The sequence below is a fragment of the Cavia porcellus genome, unplaced genomic scaffold (assembly GCF_034190915.1).
Source record: "Cavia porcellus strain 051 isolate PalLab524CR breed Dunkin Hartley unplaced genomic scaffold, mCavPor4.1 scaffold_2, whole genome shotgun sequence".
Classification (NCBI taxonomy): Eukaryota; Metazoa; Chordata; class Mammalia; order Rodentia; family Caviidae; genus Cavia; species Cavia porcellus.
This window is the reverse complement of record NW_026947485.1, coordinates 22,698,328-22,715,582: the sequence shown is the minus strand read 5'-3', so window position 1 is coordinate 22,715,582 and position 17,255 is coordinate 22,698,328. Positions and strand designations below refer to the sequence as shown.

At 34.4% G+C, this 17,255-nt stretch overlaps 1 long non-coding RNA gene across 2 annotated transcripts in view; it reads right to left on the bottom strand.

Moving 5' to 3' along the window:
- The window catches only part of LOC134473756 (uncharacterized), a 49,843-nt gene that overhangs the window by 10,278 nt on the left and 22,310 nt on the right, over positions 1-17,255 (bottom strand). For both annotated transcript variants that reach the window (XR_010044175.1, XR_010044176.1), the window contains exons 5-7: positions 16,848-16,927; positions 5,601-5,863; positions 4,065-4,136 (exon numbers count right to left, since the gene is read on the bottom strand). This is a non-coding gene — a long non-coding RNA (uncharacterized LOC134473756). The remainder of the gene's footprint in view (positions 1-4,064; positions 4,137-5,600; positions 5,864-16,847; positions 16,928-17,255) is intronic.

The window sequence follows — 17,255 nt, the reverse complement described above, 5'->3', positions numbered from 1 at the left end:
ACTTAAGGGAAGAAAAGTCATGAAGGGTAGAGTAGTGAATGGAGAAAATAGAAGACAAGAAAGATGAGCTGCATACCAGACTGCAGAAGCTGTAGTTTTATTTACACATGGCAACTAAGCTTTCTGAAAATTTAAATTTAAAAAATTTCATAGAATTTTATATTTATAAATTAATTTGAAGGGAATAAAATATAACTATTGTCTTTTTCTGTTATATGAAGAAATTGAAACACAAAGGGATGAAGAGAACATGTATGCATCCAGTGGAAGAACTCATTTGGATCTTCAATCAAGTTCACCTGACAGACAGACCAAGGGGATTTCCAAAGAGCATAGTGCCTGAAATAGATGTGAATGTGCTATGTGCTATTGGCATCTGCATAGATTACTGTGCATTTCTCAGTTAATTGATTTTATTTATTATGATCACTAATTACTCAAACATTATCCTTAGATTTACACTGAAAATAAGCAAAATAAAGTATAAATAGCACTGCTATCACATTAAAAATTTTATCTCTTTCACATGTGCAAGATGAAAAAAAAAAAAGCTCAGCATTCTGATCTCTAAAGGATGGACTTTTTTTTCCAATTTAGAAACTGCCATCTCTTATGTCCTGATGCTTTTTAATGTTTCTTTTTGTATATGAAATTTCTAGCAAACTGAAGTACTATGCTTTCTTTTTAATTAATTGCCAGGAAACCTTGGGCAAGCTACTTAACCTGTTGTGAAAATCAGACGAGGTATTTTATGTAAAATTACTTACCCTAGCAGCTGAAATATAATCAGTACAGTGTTCACTGTTGTTATTAGCAGTAAGCATATTTTTAAATGAACAAAGCAAAAAGGGAAAGATCACCTATACCAGAGAATATGTAGGATTCGGCTGAAAGTTCAGTTCCCTATGAGCAACAGCTGGCCTCTTTATAGGGCTCAGAGTACAGATTACACACACACGAAAATATATATATGTAGGAAGAGGAAAAGGGTAAAAACTTTCAAAGTTCACCAGTTGTAGCCTACAGCATTTCACTCAAGCTCATTAGGAAGTTTACATTTATAATATAATCTCTTTGAAACAAAAATTTTTTTAGAAGGGGATCTTGTAAATTAGAACTTTCCCAGGGGGTTAACCTAATACAAGTTGTTCCAGAGGTGAAATTCCTTCTGAGCAAATATCTCAAAGCAGGAGAAAAATGTTTCTCTGTGATGGCAGTGTACTGGTTTATGTAATTAGCAGTGAATATTGGAATACCAGAGGGTAGCTTTAGCAATTAATAATACCTTTGCCTTTAGAACTACACTAAGCAAAAGAAAGACATTTAAACTACATAAAAGAATTGTGCAAATTAGCAGTACATTGTCTCAGCCCAGCTGTTGTAAAGTATTACCATATGGCTTTATAGTACACCTTTATTTTACCTTGGAGATTAAAAACCCTTTAAAATACTATTTCGTAAGGTTGTTCTGTGCTACACAGAAACTATCAGTGGGGAAAGTGGCTAATATATGAAGGTTATAGTTTACACCCTTACCTTTTCCAAAACCTCACCTAGCCAAGATTCCTGCAAATGAAGTCACATGTCAAGTAAAGTCATTCAGAAGTGAATTAAATTCAGCTTCCAAGCAACAATGTATGCGGGATATGAGCTGTGAAAAAGACTATGCAGGGAGTCGGGGTACGGGGCAGCTGCAGGGGTTTCTTTTAGATCAACTTGACATGAAATTAGAGCCTTTAACTAAGACAGACTGAGAGTCATCTCCTTCAATGACCAGCATATCGCCTGGCATTGAGTGGACCCTGTATATGATAGACACTCAATGCACACATTTTAAAAGTCATTAGAATAGTCTCATAAGCTTGCTATTAAAATCCACAGGTGCAGTACTATCCAGGAAGACTGATGATGGAAAGTGTTAGAGCTAAGATACAGCCTTTGCAGAAATCCCACTGCTAAGAGAGATAAACAGATCGAAGCCAGTCAGGTAAATGAACAATGAGGGTAGAGGTTTCTTAAGTAGCTATGCAGGTGGAAAACTTGACATTCCGACATGATCAAGACAGTTATTTAAGTCATTATTAAAAATTCATTTAAAACCAACTCATATGCCTGGACATTTTAAAGGCACAAATAAATATATTTCCAGCTACATAGCGCTAACGTGGAATGAGGCCCTTTTCACTGTGTAACAGAGGTTCCCCAACTTTTTCTGTTAAAGACTATGTAGTAAAGAACGTAAGGTTTGAAGGCCATGGTTGTCCTCTGATGAACCTTTCCCTTGTCCTCGTTCTCTTCCTTCTTCCCCTAGTTTACTGGTTTCTTTCCCCTCTTTTGTTTGCAACACTAAAAACACTAAACTCATTCTCAGTGCATGGGTGACACAACTCCAGGACGTGGGCATTTTAGGAATAAGCCACAGTTGCCCACTTGCAGATGCAGGCTCCCACACAGCATTCTGCTGTCTTCCTCACACATACAGGTGCTAGATCAACTGGACATTCTAATATACTTTTCTTTTAACTCTAAATTTAAACATAAATAAATTATGTAAAGACAAATGCAAAGTACTATACATATTACATTTTAAAAGACCTTAAATTTTTTTCTGAATCTGTTACAGTTTTCTCACTCATGTCTTATATCATACTGTTTTATTACAGCTACTTTCTACAGTGTTTCCAAAACATTAAAATTTACTTTCCCAAAAACAATTCTGCTGCTTTTTATCTTTCATATCTCATCAGTTTGACTAATAGTCAATTGAATTACAATAACAAACAATAATAAACCAGGTTGTAAAACCCTTGTCTCTTGAAATCAATTCAGTCATGGAAGTAGTGTGGCTTTTTACTTGTGAACCTTTTGCACAGCCCGGGCTTTGCGAAGTGTGTTTTAGAAAGGGACTAGAGAGCACTGACAACCTTCTGCATCAGCCTGAGTGCAGATTAATCCAAAAAGTCTATTTGGAATTGTTTGAGCATTATGCCAAGAACTTCATATATATTTGTTAAGGAGTAGTGTCCCATTGTAGAATAAAACTTGCTGCCATATATGACACATTTAATCCATACAAAGAAATTAATATATATCTTATTCAATCCTCACCATAACTGTGTTAATGACATTGGTGCAAGTATTAACCTTTTCTAATGTTTAGTATACATATGGCCTTGTCTAAGTTTCTTAGTTTTCTCATCACTTAGTAGAGTAGCATCATCTACCTAATGCACCTCTTATCATTTCTAAACATCTATTAAATGCTGTATCATTGAGACCTGGGGTTACAGCAGTAATAAAACCAGTAGTTCTCAAAGTGTGTCCACTGGGCCAACAGCACCAATAGCCTGGGAACTTGTTAGATGTGTACATTCTTGGGTCCCAACCCAGACTGTCCCAGTGAGACACTCTGAGATTGGCTCTTAGCTGTCCATTTCAACCAGCCCTCCATATATGGCTTTGATGCAGGCTGAAGTTTGAGAGACTCACTGATGTGAAAGGTTAGAATTTGTCCTCTTGCTGCTTACATTTTTAGTGTACTGTTATGAGCATTTTTGTAGTAGATACACGTACATGTACTTAGAATTCTTCTACATACAAGCTTAGTAGTTACTAAATATTGGCATTACCAACACTGCTAGTGTTACAGTTATGACAATGGATAATGCTGTAGAATTACTACCATGAAACATAAATAACTTTTTCTATATTTATATTATGAGTATGGAATAACATCACTCCTAAGTAGATGACTCAAAATAAATTAAAACAAATAGCTCCATAAATCATAGAGAAGAAAATTCAAGAGTCAAGAATCAGAGTGGGACAGATGGCATGAATGACTGTAAGCCCTGCACCTAAGAGGAGACTGCATGATCCAGGCGAGGTGCCACTGCTACTCCCCTCCCTGAACTGTCGCTGTGTGGGAATATAAGCACAGCAGTGTCAGATGTAATTTTTTTAAATGATGCTTAAAATCTGGAATTTTGTATAAAAGGTCCTGATTTTTAAATATGTAACCAATTCAAATTGTAGATACAATGAAACGTTTCTTCAGGCCTCACCTGGGCCTTGGCTTTCAGTTCACGATTAGATTCACCTTTTCCTTTTCATTTTACCTGCCCACAAATGAGAACCTGAAAAACACAAAAACAAACTGAAGGTCTCATTATTCAACAAGAACAGAAACCAGAGCTTTTTATTCTCTTTTACTACACAAGGCCTGGTCTGGCTTTCTTTCCATTCTGAAGAACATGCACCTATACTGCTGTATTCAACAGAATGTAGTAAGGACCAGAGATAATACCAAGTAAAAGAAATTCAGTACAAATTCATTATAACATAGGACTTAGTGAGCATATGTTGTGTGACATCCCACTTGAATCAGACCTTCTCAAAGACTCAGTGTTTCAAATACCCAGATTCACAGGCAGGTAACTTGTCTGTTTGTTCTGTGCTTTTAATATACCAACCTGGTCTTATTCTTAGAAAGGAATTCCAATTTTGTTGACTAAAATATGCATTGCTTCCTATTGCCTTTGAAAGTTTTGGCCCATCTTTATTCCTTTCCCTTTGTCCCTTGTGGTTCAGACTTTAGATTTCAAAACTGTAAGAATTTTGATTTGTAAATATTATTTGCATGCAATTGAGATGGGGCCACTTCGTTTGTATGAAAAGAAATGAAAGTCGAGCAGACTTGCACAAAGCCAGGTTCCATATGAGGCACCTCACCCTGCACCCAAAATGGCATTTCCAGGCCCCGAGTGAAGTTAAAGTTAGCCATACTATACACCATCATTCAAACTTGTTTAGACTTTTTCTTTTGATTCATGCCTTTGCTGCATTTTGTACATCCTCCTGACCATTCTTAGCAGCTGTAACAACACTTGTGGTATTACCAGTAATTTGCAACTTATCAAACATGATTGAACCTTGTTCTTTTGTGTAAACGAAACAGAACTCTTTGGTTGGCTTTCTTTATACTTTGGACATAGTGTAAAGGAAATGGAGACTATATTTGCATGCCAGACAATGAAACATAACACACAGTGTATACATGCCTTTGACACTGTAATTACTAGCTGTTGTTTAGATTCTATGTATGGTCACTGGCTTTGGCTGTGTTGAAATCAGCTGTATCAACATTTAATCAAAGTCTTATAGATTTTGGTTGTATATTTTTCTAACGTCAAAATAGAAATGCTGGAACTAAAAAATAGCTTGGAAGAAATGGAAACACGTATGTGATACACTGCAAAGCTAATGAACATTTGCGGCACAGTAAATGAAGTTTTTCTGATTTGGTCAGTAATAAAATCAAACATCACATGGAGCCCATTTAAAATTATGATTATTTCTCCATCATTTCAGCAGCTTCTAATTAATTTTGTTTCAGTTTACATTCAAAATAACCCCTTTCACAAAATATTTTATAGAGGTATTTTCTGATGTGTGGTGAAATATTAAAGAGGAAGTAATTGTAGGATTTTTTTTCCTCTGAAGAAACACAATGGATAACTCTTGGAAATTCTATGTTGAATATACAAATATACACATTATTTAATGTCATATAATATAAACACTATAACGAATAGTATTACCTTTGTTCTGAAGAGCAGGATACATTTCTGTAGTAGATATACACATGGATTTTCTAAAGTTTAATGTGCAATGTTCTTCTCTTGGTGATGATGGTTGGGGAGAGGGAGAAATGATAGTTTTCATTGTCAAATCCAGGCCTGCAATTGTATGCTTCTTCAGAAAGCTTCTGGGATAACATTTTCCTCCATCTTTTGTCTCCAAGAGTTGTATTCCTTCTTAATTATACAGGGATCCCCATAAAATTTGACACGGTAATATCTGCCTGTAACAAAAGAATGTATTGGTTGATTTATTTACCCAGGAATGCTATACCCAGCATTTTCTTTTATATATACAGAAGCATAGGATTCTTTTTTAGCATAGGGCTCTAATACTATATTATAAAACTATAGTATAAATTCAATGTATATTAGATACTTATTCATTCAGTAATTACTATGTACCTATGATATGTGAAACATTTAAAGAGTTACTATAGGAAATATAAAAGTAACTACGCTTGAAGTCTGTCTTCCATGAATTTATAATCTCAGGATAAATACTAGTTATACAGAATATAAACCAAGTCACACAGAACATAATAGCATATTATGAAAGTTCAGAAATAGGGAGAAATCACTCCCAGTCATAATGATCAGGGGAGTCTTCATCGATGATGACAGCAGGGAACAGACACGTATTAGAAATGTGCGGTTAAAGGAATCAACATTAATTTACTCTCAAGAAGACAGGGTTATGCAACTGAATTTCAGAAGACTGGGCCAATATGATCAGAGAAATGGTTTTAAATTAGATGCCTGTATGGGAGAAGAAGCACAAAACCAAAATTATGGAGCCATTGCAATGATTTAAAACAAAACCTAAGGAGAACAGGCAGGTAGTTGAGGAGAGAACCAAAGGATAAATCCAGGGGATAGTTGTAGAATTAACAAAGCAAGCTATGATAATGAACTTGACTAAAATTTCAAGCTTTTCAGATTGGAAGAATTATGGATGATTATTAGAAATAAGAGAACTGGACCGGGAATATAGGTAAGAATTTCAGACGAGGGCATATGAAGTTTACAGCTGGGGGAAGCATGAGAAATGCTCAGCGCATACTCAGGATAATGTACAGATTTAAAAAATAGTGGTCTTTACTGAAGTGATTGTCAAAGGGTCCTAAGGAGTCAGGAATAGAAAAATGTGGAGAAGATCCAAGAACGTTTGTTGTTGGAAACTGTTAGAGGAATAAACAGGGGGCTTTTCTGTAGTTCAGATAGGAGATTTTTAAGGACAACTTGACCTCCAAAGCACTAGATTTTTTTTAAAGAACATGAGAAGACTGTGGAAAAATATGTTTTCATAAATATAGAAGTATTGTCAAGTGTTATAGATTCACTTACAGACAGATTTGCTTAGATTCATAGTCAGAAATCAATGCAAGAGTTAATAATATTAAAACAAATACTAAAAATATAATGACAGACATTTGGAGGAGAATTGTAGAGAAAAAGTGCTAGGAGGAATAATTTTTTTCACCTACCTGCCTACAGTTTCTCCATTTTAGAAGAGTATTTTAAATACCAAAACAACCATAAACTAAAATATGCTTGCTGAAGAACTATATATGAATCTAATAATGAATAAGCCAATGCCTCTAAGAAGAATGTTAACAGATAAAACGCAGTTACATACAAGCCTAATTACATAATTAGCTTTTATGATTATCACCTATATAACAAATAGTTCTTTAAAGTGGCCCTTGAGACTCTGGGTAAGGTTTAGCAGAATAACTCAAGGATGAGTCAAAGGCATTTTAATTGTAAAGGTATTAGTATGTGGTATGATGGGCACAAGACTAACTAAAAGAAACGTAACTGTACTTCAAAATGAAAAGAACAAATCTAAATAGACAGATGGTAGAGATAAATATTTGGTAAAGTCTCTTTGAATATATGAAATAAAGCAACCAAAGAGCATTTAGGAAGTCTCACATTTGGAGAGATTCTATTTCTTAACAAGATGCAAGACTGAAGAAAAACATAACAATGTAGAAAATTTGGAAGTAGATTATAGAAGATACATAATTATACATGTGTACATAAAGGTGAGTTTTAGGGTTCAAGTTTAATATAAATCTGCATAAAACTAAGAAATCCACTGTGCATTGACTTGAAAATATCACATGACTTCTATTTTTTAAAATGGCAACTTTCATTTTTAACTTAACACAATTTTATGTGCATTATAAAGCATAAGTAGATTTTGTAATTTACACCATATAATATATATATATATGTAATTCATAACTTGATACTTAACCAAAAAGCCATTATGTAGGTTGATTCTGCAGTGTTCTTTTTTTTCTGTCAAGCTCCTCAAATAAGGAAGCAGTTCACCAGAAATTCCAATTTATTATGCGACCTCAATTTTTGGGTCAGAGTTTCTTATTTGTTGCTTTTTGGTGAAGTTTACCAGTAGTTTCTAAATACAACTATAAATATATAATTTTTTCCCTTTTAGTACAGGAATCAAACTCACAACCTTGCGCTTATTAGGCAGGTGTTTACACCGCTGAGCTAAATCCCTGGCTCTAAATAAATGAATTATAGTTATGTATTAATCCTACCGATGAGAAATAAATGCCTAAATTTTATAACGGCAAAAGTTAGCAACAAGTGTACAACTGCGGTTGCAGAATCTGTTAGGAGACATCATCTGTCAATAGGTTAAAGAGTTGACATTTTAGGTAAATGGAATGGCTGGCTGCTGTCTCTCCCTGGGAGAATATTTAAAACATGAGGCTTTTTTTTCAACTTTCAAGGACATTTCAAAAGCTATCTTTGTTTTCTGAAGTGGGAAATGATTTTTTTTTCCAAATCTACAGTGTGCCCTTGTAATAGCTAACCTCTCTCTAAGAGGATTTCTCAGTAGGATACATTTAAATCAGAATACTTGAGATGTGACAGGAGTTGCCCTGGCCAAAGCAATTGCAAGGCAGACACAGAATTGTACTGGTGACTGCTACTCTGAGACACAAGAGGACACTTTGTGATGATCCTTGAATTGTTTTGGAATTTTGATAAATATCAACACTATATTTTTTAATCTCATTGAGATGGGGGAGGGAAAATAACAAGTAACTCAATATTACTCTTTGAGGAAAGACAGAATTAAGTTGAAGTTGCTTTAACCAGAGCCTATTAGTCAAAGATTTTAAGTCTTCAGTTGTACCCTTATATGAGAACTTACTTAGTCTTAGACCATTGAATACATAGTATTAATGCTTACTTTGTGCCTGGACCAGGGGCTAAGATATAAAGAAAACACAGAAATCCTTATTATCACTGAAGTTTTATTGTATCATAGTCAAGATAAACAAGTAGAAATTATCTGTGTAGGGTTCATAAGTACTGCAGAGTATATCATATCAAGGAAGAAGAAGAGGGAGGCAGGCTACAGGGAAGGAACTGAGACCTGCAGGAAATGAAAGGAGCCGTGGAGCAGTGCATGTGAATGGAAGTGAAAGAACAGAACATAAGACATAGATATGCCTGCCAGGTTCATGAAAGGGGAAAGAGGCAGAAGCTGTCAAAACTCAGAGAAGTAATGTATCGCTCCTTGCAGTCTCTTGGAATCAGACTGATTTGTGTTCATGTTGAAATGGAGAACTACTGAAGAAGATACATGGAGTGACATGCCTTCATTGTATTCTAATGAAATATTTTTTGTTAGTGCATTGTAATATTACATGATGATGAGTTTGGTATGTGAAATTAGCATATCTTAATCAATTTTACTCTTATTGCTATCCCTTCTTCTTTTATTTCTCCCCCCTGCTCATCCTGCTCATCATCTGTAAAAGTACACTCCTGGTTGCCTGCTCTCTCGCCTGCACTTTATTTTCTTATTTATTAATTTGTGTATGTTTAAGGCTACTCCTGTCATAGAGGTAATACAGTATTTAGCATTCCGAGTCTGTCTAATTTCACTTAGTACAGTGGTCTCTAGTTCCATCCACCTTTCTGTGGATAAAATGATTTCATTCTCTATAGTAGAGAAGTATTCCACTGTGTGTATACACCACATTTTCTTTACGTTTTCAAGTGTGGCAACCATCTAGGCTTTTCCAGAGCTTCGCTATTGGGGATGCAGGTGTCACTATAGTATGCAGTCTTTAATTTGGGGGAGGAAGATATGCTCAAGAGTGGTAAAGCTGGATCAAATGCTATTTCTATGTTTAGTCTTTCAAGGAATGCCTATCCTGGTTTCCATAGTGACTACATTAGTTTACATTCTCACTAATAATGGAGGCATGTTCTTTTTTTTTGTAAATCTTCCTCAGCATTCATTGTTTTATATATTTTGGTTATTCTGACTAAGGTGATATGGAATTTCATTGTAGTTTTAATTTGTATTACTCTGATGATTAGAGATACTGAATATTTTTCTTTCTTTTTTTGCCACCTGAACTTCTTCTTTTGAGAAGTATCCAGTCACTTTATTTACCCATTTTTATTGGGTTCATTATTTTATGGGGGTTAATTTTTAAGCCCTTCATACATTTTAGATACTATTCCTCTATCAGAAGTGTAACATGTAAAGATTCTTCTCTCATCTAAAGGGTTGTCTCTTCACTTTAATTGTTTATTTTGCATGTATTAATATTTCTAATTTAATGTAGTCACTTTTGTTGATTTTTAAATATTATTTCCTGTGCTTTTAAAGACCAGTTATGAAATTTGTTTGTGCTTATAGCTTCAAGAGTTTCCTTTCTGTTGTCTTTCAGCAGTTACAATGTTTCAGGTTTTATATCCAGATTTTTGATCCATTTGATTTTTTTTTAGAAAAGAAAGCCATATGAACATAGTTTTAATTTTCTGCATTATACCCAAGGTATTATGTGAAATTAATATCCATTTTTCCCAGAATTATGTTAAAGAAGATGGCCTTTCCGCAAAACATGTTTTTGGCCCCTTTGTCAACAGTCAAATGACCACTAGTGCTCAATGGATTCTCTAATTGTTATAGTGAAAATAGTAAAACTAACAACAACAAAAACAAACCAGAAATAAAGAAGACCAATGATGAGGTTATTACAAGCATCCAGGGGAAATATGATGGCAGAATGATGCTGCAGAAATGAAGAAATTTGGGTTTCACATGCCTATTAAAGAAACTGTTGACAAGATGATTTGATAGATTAGATATCAGGTATAAAAGAAACAATCATATATGAGTCTACTCTGTTTGGTCCAAGCTACTGTAAAGATGAAAATATTCACTGAGATGAGTAAGACATCATTGACTATTCACTGAAACTAATAAGACAAAAATATGAAGTAAACAAAATAGCCAGAAATGTACTTGGTCACCATAATTTTGAGACATGTCCATTTAACATCAAAATGGAGATACTGTGTTAGCAACTGTATTTAAAACTGCACAATGCAATAAACAAGTTCAGGCTGGAGACACAAATCTTGTAAAATGTGATTCGATAAGCAATGATTTACCAAAGAATTGACAAAGGAAGAAGATCTGTGTTTGAAGTTCAAAGAAATGAGAGGAAAATAGCAAAAGGAGTGAGGAGAAAGTAGCTAGAGTAATAGAAAAGGTAAGTAGGGTGTGCGTCTCAGACACCAAGAAGGGCGTCAGGAAAGAAATGACCTGTGTCATGCATCCTTGATAAGAATCAGTATTGAGAATTTTTAATGGGCTGGTGCTGGTACTAGATGAAAGCAGTTTCAGGAGTAGCTTTCTCATTCTCTATTTTTATGAAAATGAAAGCTTGGTAGGAGCCAAACAGAGAAGAAAGAAGGGAGCTGGAGACTAAGTAAAAAACTCTTTCAAGGAAGTTTGTTATTAATGAGAAGAAATAAAAGGAAGCTCATGGAAGGACATACCAAGAAAATTTCTAATAGAAGAAATACAAGAATCTAGGAGTGTAAGAATTCAGACAGTTTAGGTAAATAACTGCTGTGTTCATTAAAGGTCCAGTCGTCTTTAGTGATCATAAAATTAACAGACTACTATATCGTCCCATTTTCCTAGCCAAATTCAATCACCTGGTGGGTACATCAGTAAAACTGACATTTAAACCAAGCATTAAGTGTTCAAGTGGTTGAAAACATTGACTGCACTTTTATTTTTACGATCATGAAAAAGTTATATTAATGAAATCTTTTTAGTGATCAATAGTAGTGTATCACTGCTTACTCTGTCCTCTAATTTCCTTTTGTTATGTGCCATATATATATTTGCCTAAGCAGACTCATTTAAATTGTTTCACAGTAGTATGTCTTTAAAGCAGGAAACAAGAAATTTTTACTGTAATCCATAGGAAATAGGCTTTGTGGGCTATCTGGTCCCTGTCAAAACTGGAGCCCTAGATTTCTGCAGCAGTTATGAATTCTGCTACTATAGTCAAAATCAGCCAGAAACAACACGCGAATGAATGAGTGCAGATCCATTCTTATAAGGCTTTATTTATAAAAATGAATACCAGGCAAAAATCACAGGCTTCAAGATTACCAAACTCTGCTTTAAACTCAGATACTGTACTTTACTTGAAACAGATTGGAGTGTATTAAATAGCCATTAATTTAATATTTGTATAAAATTAAAATTTATGTGAGCATCTACAGCTGTGTCTGACATGCAATAAAACATGCCTTCTCACTAGAAGGTGTGGTCAGAATCCTTGATATTCAGGAGCAATCTGTAGCTCTGCAATGCCAGAATTACCATAGAACTTACCAGAAATATAGATCATAGGCAGCATGCTTTGACTGATGAAATCAGAGACTGCATTTTAGAAAGAGCACTCTTTGAGCTTTTCCTTTTTTAAAATTGATACATGTTTATAATACATAATAATTACATTCGTTGTGAGGAGTTGGTACATGTTCATGGAATTTCTTAATTCTTTTAGTTTAACTCCCTCGCCTCCCTTCCCCTTCCTCGCCATCCCGGCATCTCTTGAACCACTTCATATGTATGTTTGTATGTATATATGCATGATGTATCATATATTTTAGACATGTTTGTAATATATGATGGGAACAGTCCGTGTAGGGTTCTGATGCAAGTACAAACCATGTAACAATGCCCCTTTCCTCCTCTCCCTCCATCGCTCCTTCCTTCCTTATGCCACAGACCCATTTCTCTATTTCCTATTGGCAACCTTTCATTTTGTACTTTATTTAAATACTGAACATGCCATATATGAAAAATCATGTAATATTTAAGCTTGTGGTTCTAATTTACTTCACTGTACACTATGGTTTCGAGGTATACCCACTTAATAATTAAGATGCATTAGTATTTGAGAAGCATTCATTTAGAAAGTGTGGAATCAAATTAACTATAAAAAGTCATAAAGTTAACAAAAACCATAATATATAAAAAGAGAAAGAAAGAATAGAGAAAATATTTCCTGGATCAAATGCCCATCAAATGATGAAAGTAAATAAAATATGGTATATCCCTATGACAGAATAATATTATTAACTATGGATGAACTTTGAAAATACTATGCCTAGTGAAAGAGGCCAATTATAAGCAGACAAATATTTTGTGATACCATGACATAAAACATCCAGAAGAGGCAAATCTATAGCAGAAGAAAACAGACTTGTGGCTGTTAGTAGTGTTTGGGAAGACTGGAGCAGGAGGATGACCGCTAACGGGGACGGGTTTATTTCTGGAGTGATGAACAACGTGATCTGGAATGGGGTAGTGCCAAGGGTTGCACAATTCTGTAAATATACTAAAAACCACTAAATTATACACTTTAGAACGTGGAGTTTTATGGTGTGTGAAATGTAGCCCAATTTTTAAAGTCAAAAAAATTGGAAAACAAAAGCAATAATATAAGAATAAACAAAAGGTTTCCCTCCACAGAAATTCAGTGACAATTGTTTTTAAAGAATGTAGAACTTTTGGAAGGAAAATATGAGCAACACTACAGTTCCTATGGAACTGACTGCAACAACTGTCTCCAGCTCTTCTTTAGTCTGGGAGGGTGATTAGAAGGATGAAGAGCTGCAGAAAAATGGATTTTCTGGTTCATCAAAGTAACCTACCTTGGTTACTTGGGTTAGGTTAGCAGGAGAATTAACTGGCAAGTATTAGAGAGGGAGGTACACTACACTGGATGTAACTTGAGTATCATCCTGCATTAACTAACACCCCAGATCCTTACCACCAAATCCACAGCCCCACAGCTCCACAACACCACACCCAAAGCCACAAAAAGTCTTGGGTTTTTTCTATCTGTCTTCATAACAGTCTTAAGCCCAACCACATAATCTTTATTGGAAAATTTGGGCTGTGTGTATACGTTCTAAAAGGAATCCCTCCTGTTGGAGTGTTTCACATAGTTGGGCGTCAATAATCAGGGAGTCCGGGTGATGACTCAGATTACTGGAAAGAAATCAAGACCATAACTTGCAGATGCGCTCTCACACCCACTCACAATGGGAATCTCTGCTCTTTACAGCCTCTAACTATAACTCAGTACCCATCCTCTTACATTCACATTATACAAAGCCCACAGGTTTTCTGACTTGACAATTGACCCTCAAATAAAGCTGAAAGTTAAGTAGCAAAGTACTTACAGATGGAAAAATATAAACAGGACACTGAATGCATTGGATTCTAATGTCCAGCAGGCCTTGATTGTAAGGCCTTCAAAGATCATTTTCCTCCTTAAGTCAATAGAATCAAAGACATCAATTTAGGTGTAGTTTTTAAAAAAAATTACTTGAATAACACAGAAGAAGTTGTACAATTTATGTGGGTGTTGAAAAGTATAGACATTGCAAAGTGATCAAGCCAGGATACTTAGCAAATGCATTATTGTAAGTATTTATCATGTCTTCATGAAAGGAACACTAAAGATGTTCGCTTTTAGCTATCGTGGAATATATGATATTTGATTGTTAACTATAGTTACCTTGCTGTGCAATGGAATAATAAAGTTATTCTTCCTATCTTACTATTATATTGTGCCTACTGACCAATTCTTCCCCATTTGCCTCACTTCTTAGGTCTCCCAAGCCTCTAATAATCATTTTGATATTCTCAAATTATATGATAACAATTTTAGTTTCCATATATGAGTAAATCGTGTAATATTTGCCTTTTTGGGCCTAGTTTATTTGATCATAACGCTCGCCCTTCCTACTCATATTTCTGCAAATGACAGAATTTTATATATATATATATATATATTATATATAATATATATATATATGAAGAAAATGTGATATATATCACATTTTCTTCATTGGTGGATGGACACCAATTCGGAGTACTGTGAATAGTGTTGTAACAGGAATCCAAAGGTTCCCTGAGAATACGATTTCATAGTTATGAATCTTAAATCTTTTCCTGTGCCAACAGTAAAATACAGTACAGTTTCATAAAATATAACTTCCTAAAGTATCGCTTTTGAAACTAACTCAATAATCCTGTTAACAACCTGAATACTAATTGATAAGGGCAAGAATCAGATGAGCATTATTGGTTTAGGAACAAAGTGGATTATAACCTATTAGGGAAAGTTTGATTTAAAAAACCTTTTAGTCAATGGATTTATTATGTATTAGTAAAGCACTACAGCTTTAAAAGGAGTTTTGTATTATATCTCTATGTATTATTTTTAGGGTTACTGGCACAGAATATGAAGTTATCATATGCACTGAAGAGAAGAAAAAAAGTAGATATTATGGCTTAGAATAAGAATCTAATGACTCTAACCTCCTCATCTGAATCAATTTAAGAGTTTAATAGTGACTGTTGAGTATAGGAAAGACGACTGAAATTATATATAGTTTTCTAAGGTTCAATTTTTCTGCCATTGACTCAGAAGTAGAGAATGGGGAGAATTCCAGTTTAGTATCAACTTCTCCAATTTAGTATCAGTATCTCTAATTTCAGTCCTGAATACCTAACTTCTCTCAGGTATAGCGCAACAGAAAGTTGTCTTATTGGAAGCCATACTCAAAGTGAGAATTTATCAGTTAGTTAAAATGATTGTGTAAGAGAAAAATTCCAAGAAACCAAGTCATCAAAATGGGAATCACCCTGGGAAAATTTAATCCAATGCATTTTATTTTTCTAAATCACATATCTGAAAAGTGGGTGAGCAGTGAAAGCATACCTTACACGATTGTTGACTTTCTGTCTCTGTATGCATGATAATGCATCAGAATGCAAGATCTTAGGAAGAAAAAATCAACCATTTATTTTTATGTATGTGCAATCGTCTCTTTTCATTTATTCCTTGACTTTCATTGTTCAATTGTTTGGTCATTTTTTCATGTATGTGTCTTGTAATCTGAACCACTACTTTGAAGATAATAATATGCAATATATTAACCAGTGTTAATCCCCAATTATTTTCTATTGAAATTCGGTATTATCATATTTATTCTTTTTTTCATTTTAAAATTTAAAAAATTGTTATGCTTTGTTTCTTAGTACTATTCATGCATAGGTATTTTCCCATAAGCTTACCCATTTCTCTTATTAATTTTTGTCATTTCTTCTAGCAAATCAAAATATTTGACATGGAATACTAATCAATCAAATCTATGTATAATATATAGGCATACATTCTTGGTAGTCTGAATAGCACTATATAGCTGTGGTCACTAAATAACTTAAACTATACATATTTTTTTGTTTTACTTCTGCAGCATTTTTAATTTCAGTCATTAAATGAGATTTGCAGGTGTGCAAATACCCTGTTCGTCCCGGTGCTTTCTGAGAGACTACTAGTCACATCCACCAGTGCTTTAGAAAACTGGCAAAATGGGGAAGGTTTTCAAAGCCTACCCATAAGTTAGTAAGATGAGTTATGTAACAACTGGAGCTCTGTTGAGTTAAAAAAAAAAAATTAAGACCACCTAAAGTTTTATTTTTTTAAACCATCAGGGTTGGATTTTTAAATACAAAACCAGATATGACCACTCTTGTCTATCCTTGGCTTTTCCTTTCATGTAAACATTATTTTTCTTGATATGGGGATATAGAGAGAGAGTCCCTAACCTGTACTTCTCGTTACAGAAATAAAAAACATAAAACATAAAAACTTCTTTGACCAGGTTTGGCCCAGGATATTTCTTTTAAGAGACACTTGTGTGCTGTACAAAGAAACCATCTTTGTATCTTAAGGGTGATGGGTGACTATCAGGAAATGCCAAGGAAAGTATTGCAGATGACAAGCAGAAACTAGAAAAAAAAGCCATACTTACTGTGTGTGTGTTGTTATGCTTTTTTCACACTGTGTTCTAAGTGCACACAGGAAGCTTTACAGTACTTTTGTTCACCATTTCTGCAAAAGAAATCCGATATGTAATTCTCCCTTCTAAAACACATAATAGAAGTTGGAGTTTACATTACTTTAGAGCAGCTAAGAATTCGGTTTATATTTTACACCCAAATTCGGTAAATACACAAGGCAATAATTCACTCAAATCAACCCCTTACCTAAGGGGATTAAGAATTCAAGTTCCATGTGATTATCATAAAAATGACTTGAGAAATTGAAAGTTCTTCAGTATTGTTGCCTCCCCAGCGGTATTGATACTTGGACTGTTATAAAATTATTCCATATACATTAGATATAAACTTGCAGTAATCAACTATCAGTTTGGTAACCT